This window comes from Vipera berus (assembly GCF_964194415.1).
Source record: "Vipera berus genome assembly, chromosome: 13".
Lineage (NCBI taxonomy): Eukaryota > Metazoa > Chordata > Lepidosauria > Squamata > Viperidae > Vipera > Vipera berus.
In genome coordinates, this window is record NC_138216.1 from 7617177 (window position 1) to 7640032 (window position 22856).

Genomic DNA, 22856 nt, shown 5'->3' on the forward strand with positions numbered 1-22856 from the left:
GTTCATTCCAATCCCTTTACCAAATTCACGGTTCCTTCTCCATCCAAGTTAATCAATCCAGTTATAATTAGTATAAATAAGGTAAATTGTGGCCTTTGGAGAGCTGGAGAGAAAAGTATTGCCGCTTTTGAACTTTGCTGTTGGAGAAAATTCCTGAGAGCGGCTAGGGATATATATCAGAAAATGATATTACTGTCAGCCCTTCAAGATAAACCAGAGCAGGAAAAAAGACAAAAGAAAATGCCTCTTTATTGTTCTGGGTACATTAACAGAAGCTTGAAAGCCTGCTAGAGTTTCCCTTTTGCCCCTCCTATATCAAAAAAGAATCAAGGCGGGGTTATTCTCAATTTGTTCCTCACATTTTCTCCCCTTTTTGTCTTTTTCAGTCCTTTTAAGAGCTCAGGCATAAGGGAATCTCCCATTTCAATGGAACCCAGGCACTTAAAAATGCATCACAATCAGAATCCCAAACATGTTAGGCTCCATTAACAGCCTGGTCCCAAATACCTGAGGAAAAAGATTGGTTTTCAAAGCTTTCCAGTAAGTTAACAGGCTTTTGAGGCTCTCTTGTGAAATCAAGAAGAAGAACTTAATATATAGATAAAGGTAAAGGTAAAGGTTCCCCCGCACATGCGTGCTAGTCGTTTCCGACTCTAGGGGCCGGTGCTCATCTCCGTTTCATAGCCGAAGAGCCAGCGTTTGTCCGAGGATGTCTCCGTGGTCATGTGGCTGGCATGACTAGACGCCAAAGGCGCACGGAACGCTGTTACCTTCCCACCGTAGTGGTCCCTATTTTTCTACTTGCATTTTTACGTGCTTTCGAACTGCTAGGTTGGCAGAAGCTGGGACAAGTAACAGGCGCTCACTCTGTTACGCGGCACTCGGGATTCGACCCGCCAAACTGCCGACCTTCTGATCGACAAGCTCAGCGTCCTAACCCACTGAGCCACCGCGTCCCTGTAATATATAGTCCTCGACTTAATATATAGATAGTCCTCGACTTACAACAGTTCATTTAACGTTCAACGTTACAACAGCACCGAAGCCAAGAGACGTGTGACCGTTTTTCACACCTACGACCGTTGCAGCATCCCCAGGGTCACATGGATCAATATTCAGACACTTGGCAATCGACTCATATTTACGACGGCCGCAGTATCCGGGAGTCCTATTGATCCCCTTTCGCAACCTTCTGACGAGCAAAGACCACGGGGAAGCCGGGTTCACTTAACAAACCGGGTTACTAACTTAACAATGGCTGCCATTCACTTAAAAACACAGGCAAGAAAGATCATAAAATGGGGCGAAACTCACTTAACGAATGTTTCACTTAACGACAGAAATTTGGAGCTCGTTTGTGGCCGTAAGTCAAGGACTACGCGTACTTGGAAAAGTTAGAAGCAAATGAAAATTTGGATAACAATAACAACAAAAAAGCACGACATAGGCTCTAACAACTCAGAGTTTAACAGTCAATACTGAGTAAATGATGTGCAGCAGACTGCAAACTACTGAAAGTGATTGATTATACACATATTCACACAGAGAGAGGGGGGGAAGGAGGAGGGAGGGAGGGATGGGGAGAGAGGGAGAGGGAGATATTAAAAACATACAAAAATGGGCAACTTTTATAATACAAAATATCCCCAGCCCAGGCCCCCAAAATTAAGATGAGTATTCTCTGCCATAAGACTAAAGTATGAATTTACTCTACCACATATATATTACATCTGCACAAGCTCAGAGAAGTTTCCACTGAGCATTAATTTGAATTTCAAATACTGCAGTTGTAAAACATGAATTTCCTTTAATTAATTATGGCTATCGTGACAGATATGGTCATACATCACTGTTAACAATGCCGCAACAGATTGGTATAGAATGCATGCCATATATTTTGAACCCATTCTCCCCTTTAGTAACTAACATGAACAACATATGTTGACCGAGTATATGTTTCTTAGATGACCTCATCTTTCTACCCTAAAGGGATGAATCACTGCAAAAACTCTCTTCTGTATGCTGTATGGTGATTTCTTACTCATCAAAAACAATTTTGGTACATAAATCAACTTTGTTTTCCCATTACTTCACTATGAGCTTGAGAAGAAGAACTCTTACTGTTGAGAAGTTAGAAGGAGACCTAAATAAAAGTCTTCCTGGCAACTGCAGTAAAAACAAAAACAAAAAAAAACAAATACCCCAGGGACCACTATCAAATTTGGCAGGATGCTGAGACAATTACTCCAGATGATTATTTTTACAAGTTCATTTTTTAAAGAAAGAATTTGTTGGGCCAGATATTTAATTGCAAGAAATACGCATATAGTATTGATTTTAAATAATGTGTCTGCTTGCTTATCTTCAATAGATAAAAATAACAGTTTGGTAATGTACCAGAGACTTGGGTTCTTAACATGTTTTAGGAAGGGGAGGGAAGAAGTGAAACACTTTTAAATGTTTTTTTTCCATTGAATTTTCTAGATTTTAATGTCCCGTCAAAGACACAGGAATTATTAAAATTATTCATTTTTCAGTTTACAAAAAGCAACTGCACATATGTTTTGGGTTCATTTTAATTCATCTAATACAATAAATCGGCATTGTATGGAACCACTATAATGAATTGCATATTTATATTTAAGCTCATTCATAAACAGCTAATTAGAGTGAGCAATGAATTGTTTTAAAGGTCAGCATCTAGAAAAAAAAATTCTGCACACAGTTTTGCCCCCCAATAAACTGTAACCTATTTTAAAAATTAACAGGACAAATTTAAATCTCTTTTACATCTACATTAGCTATTCTGGTTTCAAGCTTTTTAACACATTAAGGTAAAGTATAGATTATCTGAATATATTAGAAAGCTTGGGGCTGGTACAAGGAAAGTTGGAAAAGGAATCTAAGTTTTACACATGTCTTTCAATGTTCTGTAGTTCTCTCTCTTCAGAGCGCCTTTTTACAAACTTAGGAATAATTACTTTCTTCTAACAAAGGTCACCACCTACAAATTAGCTAAGGCTATTTTTATCCCAATGGAGCTACCATCAAGCTTTGCCAGAACAATTTAAAGTGAAACAGGAAACACAAGACAAATGTTTTCCAAAGTGGGTAGAAATAGCAAGATCAAAATGAAGATCCCTTTGTGAAGCCCAAACCCAAATCAACAGCGACAATCCTTTAATCGCTTGTTCACGTTTTATTATCTTTTCTAAGCCTTCCCAGAGTGAACACCAATAAATTACCAGAGGAATTTATGGACAGATAGTTTATTAAAATCATACAATCATCCATGAGGTAAACACTACCTGGCTACAATTGAGCATTTGCTATGCAGCAACTAAAGGTTGAAGGACTCGCTGGAGAAGAGCCTAAAGGTGGGAAAGGTTGAGGGCAAGAGAAGAAGGGGACGACAGAGAATGAGGTGGCTGGATGGAGTCACTGAAGCAGGAGGCGTGAGCCTAAATGGACTCCAGAATATAGTAGAGGACAGGAAGGCCTGGAGGAACATTGTCCATGGGGTCGCGATGGGTCGGACACGACTTCGCAACTAACAACAACAGGGTGGAATTGAGGCCTTTGAACTATGGTGCTGGAGAAGACTCCTACGAGTCCCTGGGACTGCAAGGCGATCAAACCGGTTAGTCCTAGAGGAGATCCATCCTGACTGCTCTTTAGAAGGCCAGATCCTGAAGTGGAAACTCAAATCCTTTGGCCACCTAATGAAAAGGAAGGACTCACTGGAGAAGAGCCTAATGCTGGGAAAGGTTGAGGGCAAGAGAAGAAGGGGACGACAGAGAATGAGGTGGCTGGATGGAGTCACTGAAGCAGTAGGCGTGAGCTTAAAGGGACTCCAGAAGATGGTGGAGGACAGGAAGGCCTGGAGGAACGTTGTCCATGGGGTCACGATGGGTCGGACACAACTTCGCAGCTAACAACAACAACAAACAACTAAAGGTTGAGTTGAGCTGTCTTGTTCTTATGTTCTTAGAAGAAGCTTGCAGAACTTCTTACTGGGGCAACAAACTAAACTATTTTCTATAAATAAACCTGTAAGTCCGTAATTTGGGAGCAGAAGAGATGTTCAGACATGTTTGGGCTTCTACAAGCAAGGTATAGCTCACTAGCAACAAATTAACTCAACCGAAGCATCAGTCTTAGTACTTTATATTGTAAATAGGTCATTTCACAGATTGACAGCAATGCCCTGAAGTTTAGTTATGAGTTGTTTGTAGACTGCCTATTTCGTTGACTAAAGGCAGACGAGACAATGATTTGTCATAAAGACATCAGCCATAAAATGACATCACAATCAATGCATATTAATAAGCAAGGCTCCTCCAAGAGATTCTCAACTCCAGGATAAAATTCTAAGCCCTGAATAGCTGCATCATCTACATAAAGTGGTTTATTCGTTTGTTTACCAATAAGAAGTACAGAGCATCGACAGCGTAACAATATGTTTCAGAGGAGATACATTATATTTGACAGCAGAAAGCTTAGATTCACTTATGTGAAAGTCCTAGTATTAGTTAGAGCACATCTTCTGGCTGACGCCTACCTACGGATTTGATGTTCTGGGTGTTGGTGCAAGACGAATATGGAATTGTTAGCTTGTTAGAAAATACCGACTCATCAATTCTTTTCCACTACGTCTTTTATTTACCCTGGAGGCTCTTTAGCCCTGCAGTTTCTCTTAACTTGATTTGCAGAGAGGAGCAAGTACATAGTTCTGAAATAGCAATGTACCGAACTCACGAACTGAAAAACCCAAGCTTTCTGGAGAACCCCATTCTCTCTCCAGGCCATAAGGAAAGTCACTTCAACTGCTGTATGTTTTGCAACTTCTGCAAATAAATCCTCAAAACTAAAAGGGGTTCTTGAACGATCTATTTCCCTGCCCAGTCCCAAGTTTGGCATGGTCCATATAGGAAACAGTGTGTTCTAGAATTTCCAACACACTGAGTTTCTGAATCAGCGAGATATTTCTAGATCCCTATTATACAGTTTCGGTTGACAGCCATCCATCCATGTTCAATTTTCTAAGAATGCGTAAGGGACTTACGCAGATCCTTTCTTGCTAATAGAAACAATGCCAGCTTCTCATTTCTACAAATAAAATTAGAATTGAATTGAGATCAGAGGCTGGCACTTACCAAAACATGCATACATAGCCCACTAATGGCTATGCATATTTCACTACAAGTCTAGCTAGTATTCTGATTAGATCTACCTCTCTAGCTTTTTCAATATATACTGTAGATGAGTTCCTTTAGACCCTGTTAGTCATTAAATATATAAATACGTCACATTCCAACCTACAAAATGCATCTGTATACGATAACTTGCAAACAAATTCTTCAATAAGAAAAAAATTATAAGCACTGGGAAATCAACATTAGGCAATCAAGAGTTATACAGTACGACTTAAATTTCAGCAATTATAAACAAATCAAACAATTGAATAAAACATTATAAATAAAGGAAATCTGAAGTAAAATTAGTCAAACGAAATGATTACAACAGAATTTGCAGGAGAATAGTTCAAAGTCTCCATGGAAACAAGATTATTTTCCTCCTATGAAACTCTTCTCTGTATACTCAGCACAATACTGACAAACATAGCCAGGTTATCGCCAAAAGAGTTCAGCGCAGGACACAGTTTAAATCTAAACTCTCCTTCACATTTAACGCCCTCTTGAAAAAAATTATAGTACTGACAGAATAAGATGACAATTAAATAGTGTCATCAACCAGCTCTGGCCACCAATAAGTTAAGATTTTCCAAGTGAAGAACCTGTTTTCAGTTGAGCATAACCCAAGGCCTTTACTGGGGACTCCGTCCAAGATGAAATTGCCCACTATGGCAAAGAAAATATATAGTTTGATCATATTCCAGGTCAATGGGAATGAATAAAACGTATCCATTGTGTGTGTACACGTTCTGACCACAGTGGAAACTGAAGCTGTCCCAACTCAATGTATACAAATTACTTTATAGCCAATTATTTTATTTTTCATGCGTTTGATTCTTTTGTTGCTATATGTTTCTGCACTCTATTATTTTTTTAAAAAAAATCTAGAACAAGACAAAAACCCAATTGTTAATGCTTGCATCTTTTCCTAACCCACAGCTTTGCATGAATCTTTCTGTAATTTGAATATTTGAGCCAAGACTGCTCTTCAAATCTAGGGAAAACTGAACTTGAAAATAAATTAAATTATAGTGGTTCACTCCCAAATGGGAGCCAAATACTTTCCGCATCCCTTGTCCCTACTCCCCAAAGCAGGATTCATCATTTTTTGCAACATAATCACCAAATGGTTAGTTTGCACACTAGTTTGCAGACAATAAAACAACACTTAACCCTGTTTTTCTAATTCAGGGGACTACTCTAGAATGCAAGGTTTAGCGGCATTCAATATGCAGAAGCTGCAGTATAGCAGAATGTATAAGGTCCTTCAATTATACTTGAAGATGATTGTTCTTTTATTAATAAATCATCCACTAAAGTTATTAGTTATAGTTTTATCCCCCAAAAGGCTGAGTAAAGACTTAATAATAGATAACAGTGTAAGTGGGAAAAATAATTCAAATATTGCTACTGGAGATTTCACATCATCAAGGAACTTGGAGCAGAGCAGAAGTATCAATAACCACATTTTGTTAGCATACTGAAAGTAAATTTCATTAACTTAAGAGCAATGATTTTAGAATATTCTACACTGATGCAGGGGTCTTCAAACTCGGCCCTTTTATGACTCATGGACTTCAACTCCCAGAATTCCTCAGCCAGGCAGGCTGAGGAATTCTGGGAGTTGAAGTCCATGAGTCATAAAAGGGCCGAGTTTGAAGACTCCTGGATTAAAGCATAGCCACTGGGTTGTTTGTTGGCACATTTGTGCGGAAAATTATGCACTAATGGAGAATGCAGTAAAATAAATTTTCACTTTATTTATTTTACGATTACAGGTACGTCTTCAACGTACGACCACAATGGAGCCCGAAATTTCTGTTGCTAAGTGAAACATTTGTTAAGTGAGTTTTGCCCCATTTTACAACCTTTCTTGCTACAGTTGTCAACACAATCACTGCGGCTGTAAAGTTAACAACACAGTTGTTAAGTAAACCTGGTTTCCCCATGGATTTTTGCTTGTCAGAAGGTCCCAAAAGGGGATCAGGTGACCCCAGGACACTGCAACGGTCATAAATATGAGTCAGTTGCCAAGCGTCCACATTTTTGATCACATGACCCTGAGGATGCTGCAACGGTTGTAAGTATGAAAAACGATCATAAATCACTTTTTTCAGCACCGTTGTAACTTTGAACGGTCACTAAATGAACTGTTGTAAGTCGAGGACTACCTGTACACCATTTATTACATGACATCTCACTACATATAATACAATTTTATTGATAACAGAGTGAGCGCCTGTTACTCGTCCCAGCTTCTGCCAACCTAGCAGTTCGAAAGCACGTAAAAATGCAGGTAGAAAAATAGGGACCACTCCGGTGGGAAGGTAACAGCGTTCCGCGCGCCTTTGGCGTCTAGTCATGGCCACGTGACCACGGAGACGTCCTCGGACAAGCGCTGGCTCTTCGGCTTTGAAACGGAGATGAGCACTGGCCCCTAGAGTTGGAAACGACTAGCGCGCTTGTGCGGGGGAACCTTTACCTTTACCTTTTTATATAGTGAACCTTTTTCACTACAAGCTAACGAAGAGCTATTTCAGGGTACAGGTATTTTTTTAAAAAAAAACACCCAACAACATACAGAAGACACATTTTAAGGAAGAAAGATGTCTTTTGAAAAGATCCCAGGCGTGCCAATTTTCACCACCTGGTTTCAAAGCCAGAACATTTTATCAAGTAACATTAACAGCACAGTTTGACAGAACGCTTGGCATTCATGCAAATGAAGGTATTCCTGCCTTAATGGAAATGCTGGCATAATCGCAACAGCTGAAGATTTTTCTTTTGACTGCTTGCATAGTGTAAAGAGACACTGCCATTTCAAAGCTGACCTTTTTTTTCCCTTTCAAAACATGAAGTATCTTTTCAAATACATTTTAAAGAAGAAATTGTAGAATGAGTTTCCATCAGGTGTCCTAAAATAAAGAGAAGTTTTGCTTTTTTTTTTTACCATGAAAATGAAAGCGGAATTACCTGGGAGAGAAAAAAATCCTGGAGATTTTACTTCTATGGATAATGACATACTTTCAAAGCACGTAGACTCTGAGAAGTACAAAAACTATGGAGAAGAGAAATAATGGAATTCAAAGCATCTTAAACAAATACAGATACCTCAGAACCCAATGAATCATTCTGAATCTCCCAGACCGGTGCAATTTGGGAAATAAAGATCGATTCTGTGTTTGCTCAGAACGTTACGATACAGACAATACTGTCTGTCCAGTCACAGAGAAATTCTCCCATGGAAGAAAAAAAGAGATATTATTGAAGGACCAACTCAAGTTCAGAGCCAAGCCCTGAAACCTTCCGATTACAAATTTATTTTATTTATTTTATTTTAATTCCATTTATATCCCGCCCTTCTCCGAAGACTCAGGGCGGCTTACAAGCTTAGCAGTAGCCTTCATTCTATGTATATGCCTGCTTATTAGGGCTTTCACACACACCCCAAGCGGCATTATTACAAAGTCAGCTTAATTGCCCCCAACAATCTGGGTCCTCATTTTACCTACCTCGGAAGGGTGGAAGGCTGAGTCAACCTTGAGCCTGGTGGGATGCGAACCTGCACTAATTGAAGGCAGCTGGTGTTACTTAAGGAGGCATTAGCCCACTGCTCCACCAAGGCAGTTAAATTAAACTTTCCAATTAAAACAAAAAGAGCTTATTTAACTCTTTAACCGTTGGGCAAGGAGGACAGGGGTCTGTTAGGAATAGCAGACCACGATAAATTTAAGTATTAACTCAAGGAGATATTTTCTAGCAGTGCAGCTCTTCAAAGCACAGGGCCTAAGCATCTTTTATTCTCACAAGGGAAAGGTTTTTCTTTAGCCAAAGCCTGACGTGTTTTTGCAATTGAAGATGAGTAAGGGCCAATGTGATGCAGCGGTTATGGAGTTAGGGCAGGGGATGCAGTAGCTCTAGGCCAGGGGTAGGTAACCTTGGCTCTTTTATGACTCGTGGACTTCAACTCCCAGAATTCCTGAGCCAGCTGGCTCAGGAATTCTGGGAGTTGAAGTCCACGAGTCATAAAAGAGCCAAGGTTGCCTACCCTTGCTCTAGGCAAGTCACTCACACCCTTCTGACTTCAAAGGGTAACGGAAAAATTGGAGGAGGACGTGATCAAGCATATTTAGTTATTTGTTTATTACATTTATATGCCGCCCATCTTACCCTAAAAAGCAACTCTGGCCGATAGGCTGCCCTGAATTTCTCAGGGGGAAACGGGCAATGTAAACATAGAGTCAAATAAATAAGGACAGCTTTAGGGAACAAGTTAGGAAAGCATCTGATTTTCGAAAAAGATATAACACGCACACTATTGAATCTTCAGGTTCACAAAGGAACAATGTTTCGGATCGGTGGGATTAAAAAAAAAAGGCAACAACAACAAAAAAAATAGAAACCCAACATAGTTGTGAAATATTAATGTGTTTATAGCGGGTTTAAGTCTCAAACAAAGTCTTTAAATAAAGACCACTTCCTTTATGTTTACCATTATTTGCACTTGGTCTTATAGCACTGACCAAGAACACGTATTATTTCTCTGCTGGACTTCTGGTTAGAAGGCTTCTATTTATTTACTCGTAATACTCTTAGGCTTCCTGGCTCAGTCATAAAACTGGATATTTATGTAGAATTCTTAAAAATAGAAAGATAGCAGGAGGGCACAGAACAAAAGCAGAAAAAGCAAAATTCCCCAAGATTTCTGCTTTACCACAAACCGCTGCACCGTGTTGTTTAAGCAGCTACAGTTCCCTGACAATTAAATGCTGAGGTTTCTTTGCTTAGAAAGAAAGAAGGAAATATGCTGGGATTGTACAAAAGCATGCATGACATATAACATGCAGATAGAATGGATTTCCTATCTCTCTTCTTCAGAATTTCCCCTTGAAACTAACTATAAGGAGGAGACTTAGGACTTTCTTACCATAAAGGTTAAAGACAGAAACTCTGATGCCAGCAAAGGTGATTATAGATGCTCATTAGAAGATACAGCTATCAGCGGTGACTGCAATTATGCCTCCAAAATAATAATAATAGAAAATCTGTCTTAATTAGGGTTAGGGTTAGGGTTAGGGTGCAGGTTGTCTTCGACTTATGTTCATTTAGTGACCGCCTGAAGTTACAATGGCAGTGCAAAAAAAGCGGCTTCGGCCCATTTTTCATACTTAGGGCTGTTGCAGCATCCCCACGGTCGGGTGATCGAAATTCAGGCGCTTGGCAACCCCGCTCACGTTTATGACGGTTAAAGGAAAATAAATAAAGGTTATTCTTTTATAAATTGTATAAAATGTAACACCAATGAATTGTATAAAATGTAACACTAAGATGTGGGGCTATCTACAGTATTTCCTGCTTAGAGAATTCACACATGGTAGTGACGGATGTAAGGAAGTTGCTACAATAAGTCTTTTGGATGTAAAAGTTCAAAGAAGATCTTTTAGAAATGTAAATGACTTCAAAGACTAACTGAAGTTTCTTAGGGGGGCATGTATCGAGAAAAGAAAGTATAATTGCCTAGTTTGAAACTTGCTCAGTGCGCTCTTTGAACCCAATCCAACTTGGGAAGGGTCTAAGAGGCCGCGTTTGCAAACGCTTTCTTTCTTTATTATTTTCTTTATTATTTTCAATTTCTTTTCAATAAATCTTTGTTTTTGTTAACCAGACTTGTCTTTGAGTTGTGAGTATCAAAAATTGGGTTTTTAAATCTCACACGGTCGCAGTGTCCTGGGGTCACGTCATCCCCTTTTGCGCCCTTCTGACAAACAAAGTAACACGGGGAAGCCAGATTCACTTCACAACCACGTTACTAACTTAGCTACAGTGATTCTGCTTAACAAGTGTGGCAAGAAAGGTCATAAAATGGGGCAAAATTCCCTTAACAAATGTCTCACTTAGCAACATAAACGTTGGGCTCAGTTGAGGTTGTACGTTGAAGACTGATTGTATCTTCTTAAATTCTTATGTTGCTTGCTCTGTGGTGGCAAAAAAATACTTTAAATTTATTTTTTTTTTAAAATGCATTGTATTCAAACTTGATCGCTCCTATGTCCCACCCTACTATGTACAATGCTGTCAGTGCTAGAGGCTATTAGTACAGTATTCATAGCGACATGCCTGCCGCTGTTTCGTATCTGCACAAGATTTATTTTTTTTCATTTAAAACATTTACATAGCTGCTAGATAATAAGCTAGCAAGATGTTTTTACAATGCCATCAGATCACACAGCTCAGCTTCATAGAATGCAGAAATGAAGCTTACTTACCTCAGCTTCGGTCTGTTAATAATAGAATTTCATTAAAGGCACACAATCTAAAGAGAGATTATCCCACCGCATGAAAGAAACCTATTATCCTATCTGGAGATGGTGAAACTGGTTGAGCAACTACTATGGCATTTGGTGGAAAACTACTAACTCAGTCCTTCCAGGTAAGAGATTACTCAAGACTGCTCAAATTGACTTCCCATCTTTTGAGCAGTGCTTTAAAGATACTGACAGAAGACTCTATTTAAATGAAATGAAAGCTAAAGATGACACAGAAGACATGAGGTTTTTATATACTTCATGTTTGTGAGCTAATTAGCTCCACTTCTTAGAACACAAACCTTAATGACGACGACGCTTCTGATTTTAGAAGGAATCCAAAAAATTGTACTTGAAGCTCTTTTTCCAAACAGATAAGCTTTTCAATTTCTCCTCTTTTTTATTTATTTTTTATTTATTTATTTATTTATTTATTTATTTATTTATTTGTTTGTTTGTTTTATATACTGCCCTTCTCCCGAAGGACTCGGGGCGGTGTACAGAGCAAGGTAAGTATATAGTAAAGCAATAGTAAAACAAATGAAACCCCAAAATCTATCAGGCCAGGCCGGCTTGCTGGAATAGGTAGGTTTTTTTTACAAATGGGACTTTCTATCAAGGAAACAGTATTACTCACGCGTTTTACAAGGCCAATATGAAACAGCATCCTTTCCTCAATCGGGAATGAGGAAGACAGACAGTCTAAAAATATTTCTCTGACAAGTCTTACAAATGTATCCTAAAAAATTTTTAGTTCAACTGAGAGTCTGATTGATGGAAACCAAAAATATTCAGCTTTTAAAAATTAACATTTAATTTTATTAACTAACGAGTACAACAGCTTCAAAGTTTATTGTACCTAGTCGTTAGATCAGGGGTCTTCAAACTTGGCCCTTTTATGACTTGTGGACTTCAACTCCAGTCTACAAGTCATAAAAGGGCCAAGTTTGAAGACCCCTGCATTAGATCAACATCCCTCTCTCTCTCTCATTCTCTCTCTCTCTCTCTCTCTCTCTCTCTCTTACACACACACACACACACACACACACACACACAAAACAAGAGTTCTTGTTTAAAATCCTCCCTCCTCCAGGCTGTTATTTGCCCTAAGGAAGATGCTATTCCAATGACCTCATGGTATGAGGCAAGTGTCTGAAATATCTACTGCTACTCTCACTTTGATGTCTCAATTAAATGGGCTTTCCCCAGAAATGTCTTACAAACAAACCACACACCTTACGTTTGCTTACTGAACCTAATGTCAAGCTTCTCCATTCTCCCTAATCATAAATATCCAGGAATCTTCACAAGTTTATTCACAGCCCTACTTTATTTCTGCGTTTTGTTTACTGCCTCACTTGAATATATGAAGCTGCAACCCATTTTTCACATGAAGGAAAGACATTCCAACCCACTGGAAGTTATTTCCTATTCCTGTTTTCTTTTTAGGTCATTTACATGATATTAGCATCATGACATTTTGACAAGCCATTTTACTGAAACGTCTGAAACCTCATTCACCCAATCTCTACACTCAAGATTTTTTTTAAATACTTCAGGATAAGGAACATTCTGAATTCAATGAAATTTGGGGATTATTTTTTTTAAAAAAACTGTTTAAGTAAATGCTAAACTAATTTCCAAATAAGTTATCCACAAAAAAAAAGATCTGGAAACTTACATTAAGATTAAATATCAATATATGTATAATTTTTCTTTCTTTTTAAAAAAAAAACTGTTAAAATTCGGACATCAGTTGCATTTCTGGTTATGTTTTTAAAGCAAGGGGACAGGGTCCCTAATAAATCTCACTAAAAGTGACAAGAGATTTAACTGAAGTGTTTACCAAATGAAATGACTGTACAGAAATTCCTCTACAAGCCTGTGAAAATGTTAGAAGAGAGTTGATTTTAGAGATCAGTTCTCTGGAGACCAGTGGAGCTTGGCCTGTGGGTCTTTTCACATGCTTTAATATTTGAAATCTGTTCCTTGCAGACATTGACAGATGCCTTGGGAATGCTGGAGTTGTGGGAACTGGCAGTACTGGGAACAAGGACAGGCTAAATGGGAAATAGCGCATACAAGATCTGCCTCCTCCTTATAAGCTAAGCGACGTCATTGCTTAGATAGAAGGCACAAGTTGACAAAATGATGCACATGTCACAGTTCCCTCCCCCTCGATTTTTTTACAATATTGGACCCCTGAGCGAATTTCATTACATATTGCAATTTTGTATTTATATCCTGGAGCAGCACTGATCATAAAATATGGCCTAAGAGCGACAGTAATTAAAATATTAAAACTTTAAAAACCACAGGACTGGATTTAAAAGGTAGGTTTGCGTATCGGGGGGATATCAATTTATTTGCAACAATTTGTTTTTCTCATTTAAAGACCATGAGGAACAACTGCGTCCTGCGACTTGGGATGATAAAAAGGTTAAAAACAGCAAAAAAAAAATTAAAATGAAAGCTGGAGAGTAAAGGATTTGAAGACTAAGTGTAAGCAAAGTAACTTTCAAAATCGAAATCCCGGATCAGTACTAAAAGCTTTTTGAGGAAAGACTTTGGAGGAATTATATTTTTAGAAGACTGGTCTTGCCAACGGTTGATTTGTACTCAACTATATAAAATAACAACTAGCTCAGAGGCCAGAAAATGTCATACTTCCTTTTAGACCACTTCTGATTTGTGTGGAATTCCCTCTGGACCCTGGATAACTTAACATACTGCATTTCCTAAGTTCATGCTGAGAAGATAAATGAACTTTAAGCCTGCATTTTTAACACAAAAAACAAGGCAAGGCCTCGTGACACAACGAATTCCTGTTGACAAGATATACAACATTGTTTTCACGCTCTGTATTTCAAACTAAGGCAGCAATGGAAAAAATATATATATTGGACCAACCTCCATTAAAGAAGCCCGAGCTGAACAATGAGTTGCTCCAATAATAGTTTATATGTTCAAATGGGGGCAAAATCATAATAAATCATATGGGCTCCACACAATATATTTCAGTCCCATCTGATACTACTGTATTGTTAAGATGTAAAGAGATTCTTGTCAGAATAGATTTTCAGTCAAACGGGATGACTAAAATGAAAGAAGTAAACATTGAATATAGAAAGGTTTTTGTTTTTTTAAAGGAAGCTATCAACTGTTTAACCTGTAGTTTTTAATCAAAGTTTTGTGCACAAGCAATTCTGCCAACATCGTAAAGAATGGTTTGGGGGTTCTTTTTCTTTGGTTTTTGCTTTTTTTGTCCCCCCCCCAAAAAAAACCCCCCAAAATTTAAACTGTTGATTTTTAATGTGAAGTGTAAAATCAAGTCACAACAAGCAAAGGATGGATAATCCATTTCAGGCTGCAAAAGGGATTATAATAAAAGCTGCTCGAAAACTAGGATGAAAAGCTTATTGGAAGAAATCCAGAGAGTTCAGGATACATGGCCAATGATAAGCTACACATTCTAAGCATGCATTTTCAGGATCTGAATGGACTTGTTAGAACGTCTTTGAGCAAAGCCCATTCCCCTATGCTGGAAGAGGACAAAGCCAGGGAATATTAGAAATACTGCAGTTTTAAGCAAACTGGTTCCCTCCGCTTAGTTAAAGCTGCACAAGACTATCGTTTTAATAGCTCATTCTCAAGTAAATATTAGCTCCCGTAATTCTAAACACAGGCTCTAGAACTGTATTACCTTTGGCATTATCCGAGAAGGTGAAGATAACTGCCTGAATGAGTACTGCATTAAAATACTTTCAGTGGGACATAAATGAAATTGTGGTCCCACAATTTAAAACAGTTGCTACACGTCACATGCACTACTGCTATCTGACTGTTATGAAAGCAATGAGCCATAGTGGCACAGACGAGTGTCTCACAATTGTTGTGCTGCTACATACAGAAACAGAGATTTATGAGTCCTCTTTAACACATCGTGTCCAATTCCCTGCAAATATCTCCACAGCTACCTCCATGAGATTTTTAAAAAAGGTAGTTAAAGAAGCAGAATTAAATTCACTATTAGGAGTAGGCAAAGTTAGAAGATCTGATGCCGTAGAGATTTTTCAAGATAAACCCTGATATTTCAGACCAAAACAGCTGTTAAAAAGATGTAAGAAATTTCTAGACAAGCATGCAGCAGTAAAAAACCATATGCAAGTGTGCGTTTTCCCAAACAGATGCAAAGAATGAAGATCACACCAAATGGAAACATGTTCAATTTTCAGACTAGACATGCCCAGATTAAGCTTCCTGTTTTCTCGCCAAAAGAAACAGTAAAGGAAGACATAAAAACAAACATCCGTTAAGTTCTATAAATGACCAACGAAACTAACATTCCAAAACTAGATATTAAAATATAGAGGACGTTCATTAGAGGAGCATTGTCTACATGAGTAATTAGTACATTATCTAAGCACTGGAGGATCGCTGCATCTGGAAATCCTACGTTTATGACAGAAACAACGTGACCCATTTTGCAACATTACAGAACGTTTAGCCACTTATCTTGTAAATGGGTATAAAACCATTTAGGTAACTTGGGTAAAAAAAAAATTAAACTTGGCATCAGCCGCACTGCATACTTACCATTCTTCCTTTCTTTGAGAGGAGGTAAATATTGGTTTGGTTGCAAAGAGAGTTCTTGAAATTCATGGGCAACTGCTTCACTGTGAGGACTAGGTGCAAGGCGTGATAATAATCCCAAATCATCTTCCAGGTCCACTGTCCTCTTATGTTCCATTGTGGTCTAGCAACTAGAGATAGTGACAACAAAAATGACTTATTGGAAGCATATTGACAAAGCTGTTCACAAAGAATAATGACAAATATTCAACTACTTCAGCCAGATTCAGAAGAAACTCTTCAGTTTTAACAGTCAGCACTCTTTATGACATGCGCCATGTATTTTTCTACTCGTTTGCGGATAGTAAATGGCTATAAATTCTCTTTCTGCAGCTCAACAATCTCAGCCACTTAACAAGATTTTCTTGCTTCGAAAATGCTCTGGTCATTTTTATGACTGAAGTCACATCCTGTGGACTTTGCCTTGCTTGTACATGTGGACAAACTCTATCCCCAAACTCCATTTTTGTGGCTCTGGGTTTTAGTTTCTTGAGGTTTGTAAACTCTTAATAGGTAGGACAATCCGTTTCTGTGACAAATTGATTACCTTTTAATAAAATGTGGCCTACCTCCTCAAATCAGTTAACTAAAGTTATTCCTTCACATGGACTTATCTGGACATAGTTGGCTAGATTAATACACTATCAATCGTGATATGTAAACCAAAGGTTAGGGTACATAAAACTATCCCCAAACCAAGTAAATTGTATCATGTGAATCCTGTTAGCAGATTACATCAGATTAGTCCAACGTGCAACATAGACAGTATTGCGTCTTCTTCCATTTTATAATAAAAATAACCAACAATGCACAAACAGCACAGCTGAAAATAAATGGTATTATGTTTAATAATAATCTCTTGATGAATAATACCATATGTATCTACGGGACATCGGTACTATAATTTTTTTCTTTAGCAGCTTTGTCAGCATACTTCCTCTTCAATCCAGTCAAAGGACCTCCTTTAAACATAATACAGATAATTCAGCCTTGATGGAACACCAAGTTCTTGGCTTTTGCTAAATTTTGACTAATTAAAAACAAACCATGTTGGTATATACAAATAATGCCGAGGTTAGAAATCTGTTGAAAGAATGTTGCTTAGCAAAAAAGGAGCACTTGATTGGAATAAAAATCCCAGAATCCCTCTGCTACCCAAAATTCAAAGTGTGTGTGTGTGTGTGTGTGTGTGTGTGTGTGTGTGTGAGAGAGAGAGAGAGAGAGAGAGGGAGAGAGGGGGAGAGGGACAGGGAGAGGGAGAGAGAGAGAGAGAAGAGAAGAGATGAGATGAGATTTTAAAAACATGCAAAAATGGGCAATTTTGATATGCTGGCTCATATGTGATATTCTCTTTTCCTTCATTTGAGGATAAATTGTTTGAGAGCAGCTTTGATTCTATGGGGAAAAAAATCTTCCTATAGCCAGAAAAATACAATAACACAAAAGTGTTGTTTCCAACACATTGCATAATATTAATTGTCCTAGTAACTTCAGGTAGCTAGATGGATTCATTAAACACTGTCTTAACCTAACTACGTAGCTACTTAAAACAAACTGACACAAGCTATGTTGTAAAGAACAACACTGGGCTCTAAGAAATTAGTCAGCCCTTCCTAAGAAACTCATTGCCATCACAACATTATATAGACTGATGAAACTACGTTAAAAAGTGGTGCCTGAGTATGTATTTTTCTTCCCCATTTCATTTTCCTTCTTCAATATTTTATTTTAAGACTACAGGGAGGTTACCGGTAATCTGGCACTCCTTTTTGGCTAAACCCAAGTATTTAGACATTTAGAAACAAAACAATAAACTAGACTTCTCAAATCTAGATGTTATGCAGAGCAAGGTGGAATTCCTAGTTGCCAGAGAAGACCATCAATCTACTGTACTGTTTTAATTACAGTATAAAACCAAGCAGACACCAATTCAGAAACAAAATAAATGATAATGCAAACATGCGCAACCATAATCCTTTTTAAACTTGAGAAACGGAGAGAAAGTGAGTGGAGAAATGCAAAGAAAGAGACAGGGTGGTATTAGACTTTTCTTACAAGCTACATTATTTCTACTCTAAGGAGTTTCCAGGGTGTTTATTGGAATGTCTAAGTGGAATATGATACAGAGCAATGGCAGATGGAGGAGCTAAACACTTCCCAGCCTGTTTTGCATCATTTCTCTATTCACCATCTAAGGAAAAGGCATCAAATTGTAGTTATGAGACTAGGACCATTTAATTCCGCTAGCAGGGAAATAGCTTGGTTAGGCGTTAATCCAATTTGTTAGTCAGTTATGCGAGTTAAAGAATCCTCAAACAATTTGTTCAAACAAGGTAAATTGACAAGGTTATCACCACTAGCCTATTTAACTTTGGACCTGACATTAAATATATTTCTCCAAAGACACAAGAGGTGCTTATGTTAACTCATCAGCTGGAAATACTGTCAATTTAGACTGTTACAACAAAAGAGGGAAAAAGACAAGATGTAACTGTATTTGACAACATACAAGCTTCATGATTAGAACAAAAGGATTTGGATAGTAACAGCACTTAAGACTTATTTACCGCTTCACAGTGCTTTATAGCCCTCTCTAAGTGGTTTTACAGAGTCAGCCTCTTGGCCCCAACAATCTGGGTCCTCATTTTACCGACCTCGGAAGGATGGAAAGCTGAGTCAACCCTTAGCCGGTGAGACTCGAACTCCTGGCAGCTGGCAGAATTAGCCTGCAATACTGCATTCTAACCACTGCACCACCACGGCTCCTAGAAATTCTGATTACTTTGGAATTCAAAATTGCAGCTTCTTTAAAAAGGGGGTTTACCCTAATCTTTCACAGTAGACACTTTCAATAAAATGAAAAGCCAAAATGTACCCAATTTTAACTTAGTGTACTGCTCCTCGCTTGTTTAGAAACGCTGATCTAAAATTCTCAGTTCACAAGAAACTGGAATGTATATTTACAATTAAGTGCCGAATCTTGGGTTGTTTGCTGCTTGAGCAAGGCCACAGGAAAATGGAAGGAGAGCAAATATTGTACACAGTACTGATAGGTATCAAAACTAATTAAACTTTTAGTGGAGGTTCTGCACGATGGGGGAACCCATTCACACCAAGAGTTGAGTTATTACTGCTAAATCTCCCATGTCCCATAAAGAATGTCATATTGCTATTTTCACATGACTCCTGATTTGAAACCTTACTCTGCATCAAAACTACTTATTCAACTGTCAAAGTTACAGGTAGTCTCAGACTTATGACCTCACGTGAGATCAGAATTTTGGCCGTATGTGGTTGCAGTCATAGGCCGAGGCACCACATGACTGGACGCGACTTTACAACCATTTTTACAACAGTCATTAAGCAAGTCACCAGAGTCCTTAAGCAAACCACGTGGTCAATAAGCAAACCACGTGTGAATCCATTTTGTCCAATGGGTGTTTTTTCCCTGAAAAATTTGGGGGGGGGGGGAAAGGAATTGCAAAACATGTGACCATGTGCCCCTGGGACACAGGAACAGCTGATAAATGCATGCCTGTTGCCAAGCACCCCAAAATGCAATCATGTGACCAGGAGGGGAGTTGCAGCAGTCTTAATTTCAAAGAAGGGTCATAAGTAACTATTTTTTTCAGTCCGTTACAATTTTGAATGGTTAAGTAACGGTCGCAAATCAAGGACGAACTGCATTCATGCAACCAGCACGTTCACTGCAAAAAATAAAAAATAAAAAATCTCCCTGGTGCGGTGTTTCAGCTATCTGCTTTTTCTTCTCTTAATAAGTTAAGAACCTTTTAAATTCTTACATAATTTCTCAAAGCATGTACTCGGGAGATAAAATGGCACTTGTGGTAGATGTGGGTGTATTGTGTCAAGCTTTTCTCTTTTTTATATCTATGATTCACCGTGCTTCCGAAGTATTTTCCATTTTCTACCTTGCTTCTCCTCCATTCTTCTGCAAAGCGTTCTTTTTATTCCTTCTATTTACTATCAGTCACTTTCAAACATGCCACCCTGGCCTTGATGTGCTGATCTGAGTCCTGCAGTGGCATATGAATGCTTTGTCCCCTAGCCTTCCAGCATATTCTTTGCTGGAGTCACTACATGCCATTTTTGTTAGATTTTTGTCTATCGAATGGAGGGTTCGAAGAAGAAGACAGCATGCAGGTAGTCCTCGATTTACAACAGTTCATTTAGTGACTGTTCAAAGTTACAACGGCATTGGAAAAAAGTGACTTGCGACCATTTCTCAGACATACCACCGTTGCGGTTATACCCACATGATTTACATTCGGATGCTTGACAATGGACTCGTATTTATGACCTTTGCAGTGTCCCGGAGTTATATAAACCCGTTTTTGCCACCTTCTGACAAGCAAAGTCCACGGGAAAAATCAGATTCTCTGTGTTGCTTATTTAAGAACCGCAGTGATTCACTCAACCAAAGTGGCGAGAAAAGTCGTCAAAGGGAGGAAAACTCACTTAGCCAATTTCTCACTTAACAACAAATGTTGGGCTCAGTTGTGGTCGTAAATTGAGGACCACCTGTATTTTAGAACCCTGGCCTAAACACTCCTGCATTTGACAACCTGCACATTGTAGCTGTAGCTTATGAATAGCCAGAGCTTCCTGTTAAAACATAAGCATTAGATTTACAGATACAGGAAAGAAACATTAAAATAGGATTTTGGAATTTAACCAAATGTACAATAATATGCGGTTGCTATTGCTTAATAATTAGCTTTTTATAGTTCCCCCTGCCAGTCCCATTTTATGTCATTATATGTTCTCCCAAGCACCCACACGCGTTCAAACAGGTAACTCATTAGGAGAGTCATTTCAGAGCAGAATCCCTATTAAAGTTCTAAGTAAATGTAAATTACTATCTTGGTAACTTCAGCATCTTATCCATCAAAAGCTGTTATTTTAATTGCACAAGCTCCTGCGAATCTACATTTTACTAAAACTATTTAAGATCGAGAAATCTATTTGATATCAAATCAACGGTGCTGTATATTTGTGCCATCAGAAACTGAATTGAATTAACTAAATAAAGCTAGAACCATATTAAATAGGGAAATGAGCCTCTTGCTTTGAAATTCCAAACTTCCTCTGATTGAAGTGCATAATTATATAACTCATGATTTAACTGCTATCTTTACTATATTCATTAGGCAAAGAGGCCTGCTTATTGAAATACGCACTGAAATATGGTACCTAGCAACAGTTGCTTCCAATTCTCATTACTATGGTTACATGTAATATAAAAAGAATCATTATTAGAGAAAAGCAAATTGTATGTGTAAGAAAAAAGATTAAGCAAGTGATCTCTTTAGAAACTAGCATTACATTAAACAGAGGCAGAACTGGACAAAGAGAATATGAAAATTTAGCTGGTCAAGGAGAGGAAAAACAATTAAATTGCTCATTCCAAAATATCTCCAGTGCAGAATTACACACTCTTGCAAATTCCAAAGAACCCAAAATTTAGTAGCAGGTTTTCAACCCTTATGCACAGAATTTTAAAAATACAGTCTTCAGGTGCTCAGGTTAAAATAAAGTATTCAGGTTAATTTTTTTAGGAGCCACTCACAAAATGATTTTAAAGAAAAAAAATATGAATTGTGATATTTCCCTAACTCAAACAAACAAACAAAAATATAGTTATCAGGTACGTTGGATGTCCAATCACATTTTTTTTAAAAAAAACTATGAGACTTTCCATACCTAAAATTTAAGGCAGCACATATTCTACAAAGTTTACCCTTCCAAGTAACTAAATTCTTTGACAAATGCTAATTCTACAAACTAAACATAGTGTGCTAGGTTAAAAAAGGTTTACTAAAAACTGTTTGCACACAATCAAGTTAAATAAGCACTACAGGTAGTCTACGCAACCTAAGTCTTTTAACTGATACATGTAGCCCTTTTTCAGTATACATAATAAACAGCTCCCTAGGAAATACAGACACAAGGAAAAAAAATACTGAGCATCATTATCTTTCTGAGACATTTTGCAGGGGAGAAACAGCATTCCAAAGCCGTTTAACCAGAGAAAAATATTACACAATCCGCCTTTTTCTTAGGATAGGGACCATAGAAATACAGATAGTCCTTGGCTTACGGCAACAACTGACCCCAGGATTTCTGTTGCTAAGTGAGAAATTTGTTAAGTCAGTCTCGCCCCACTTTACGGCTTTTCTTGCCACAGTTGTTAAGTGAATCACTGCGGTTGTTAAATTGGTAACACGGTTTCACCAACCGTGTGAACCTGGCTTCCCCCACTGACTTTGTTTGCCAGAAGGTCGCAAAAGGGGATCACGTGACCCCGGTACGTTGCCACCGTCATAAATATGAGTCAGCTGTCAAGCATCTGAATTCTGATCATGTGACCCTGGGGATCCTGCAACAGTCCTAAGGGTGAACAATGGTTGTAAGTCACTTTTTTAAAGTGTTTTTGTAAGTTTAAACAGTGACTAAACAGACGGTTGTAAGTCTACCTGCGGCGGGCAATGGCTCAGGTCAAACGCTAATGACAAAGCATTGGAAGCAAACACAAGACCTTAAGAAGAGCTATTTGGGATCAGGTGAAGTTGCATCTATTCCAGCATTCTGTGCAACCAGATGTCCCTAGAAGATGTCCCTTAGAAATAGTCTTTCTTATCGTTGTTTCTTAGCAACTATTATCCATGATTTGCTTGTGTTTCTGAAAGTAGTGCACAGACTT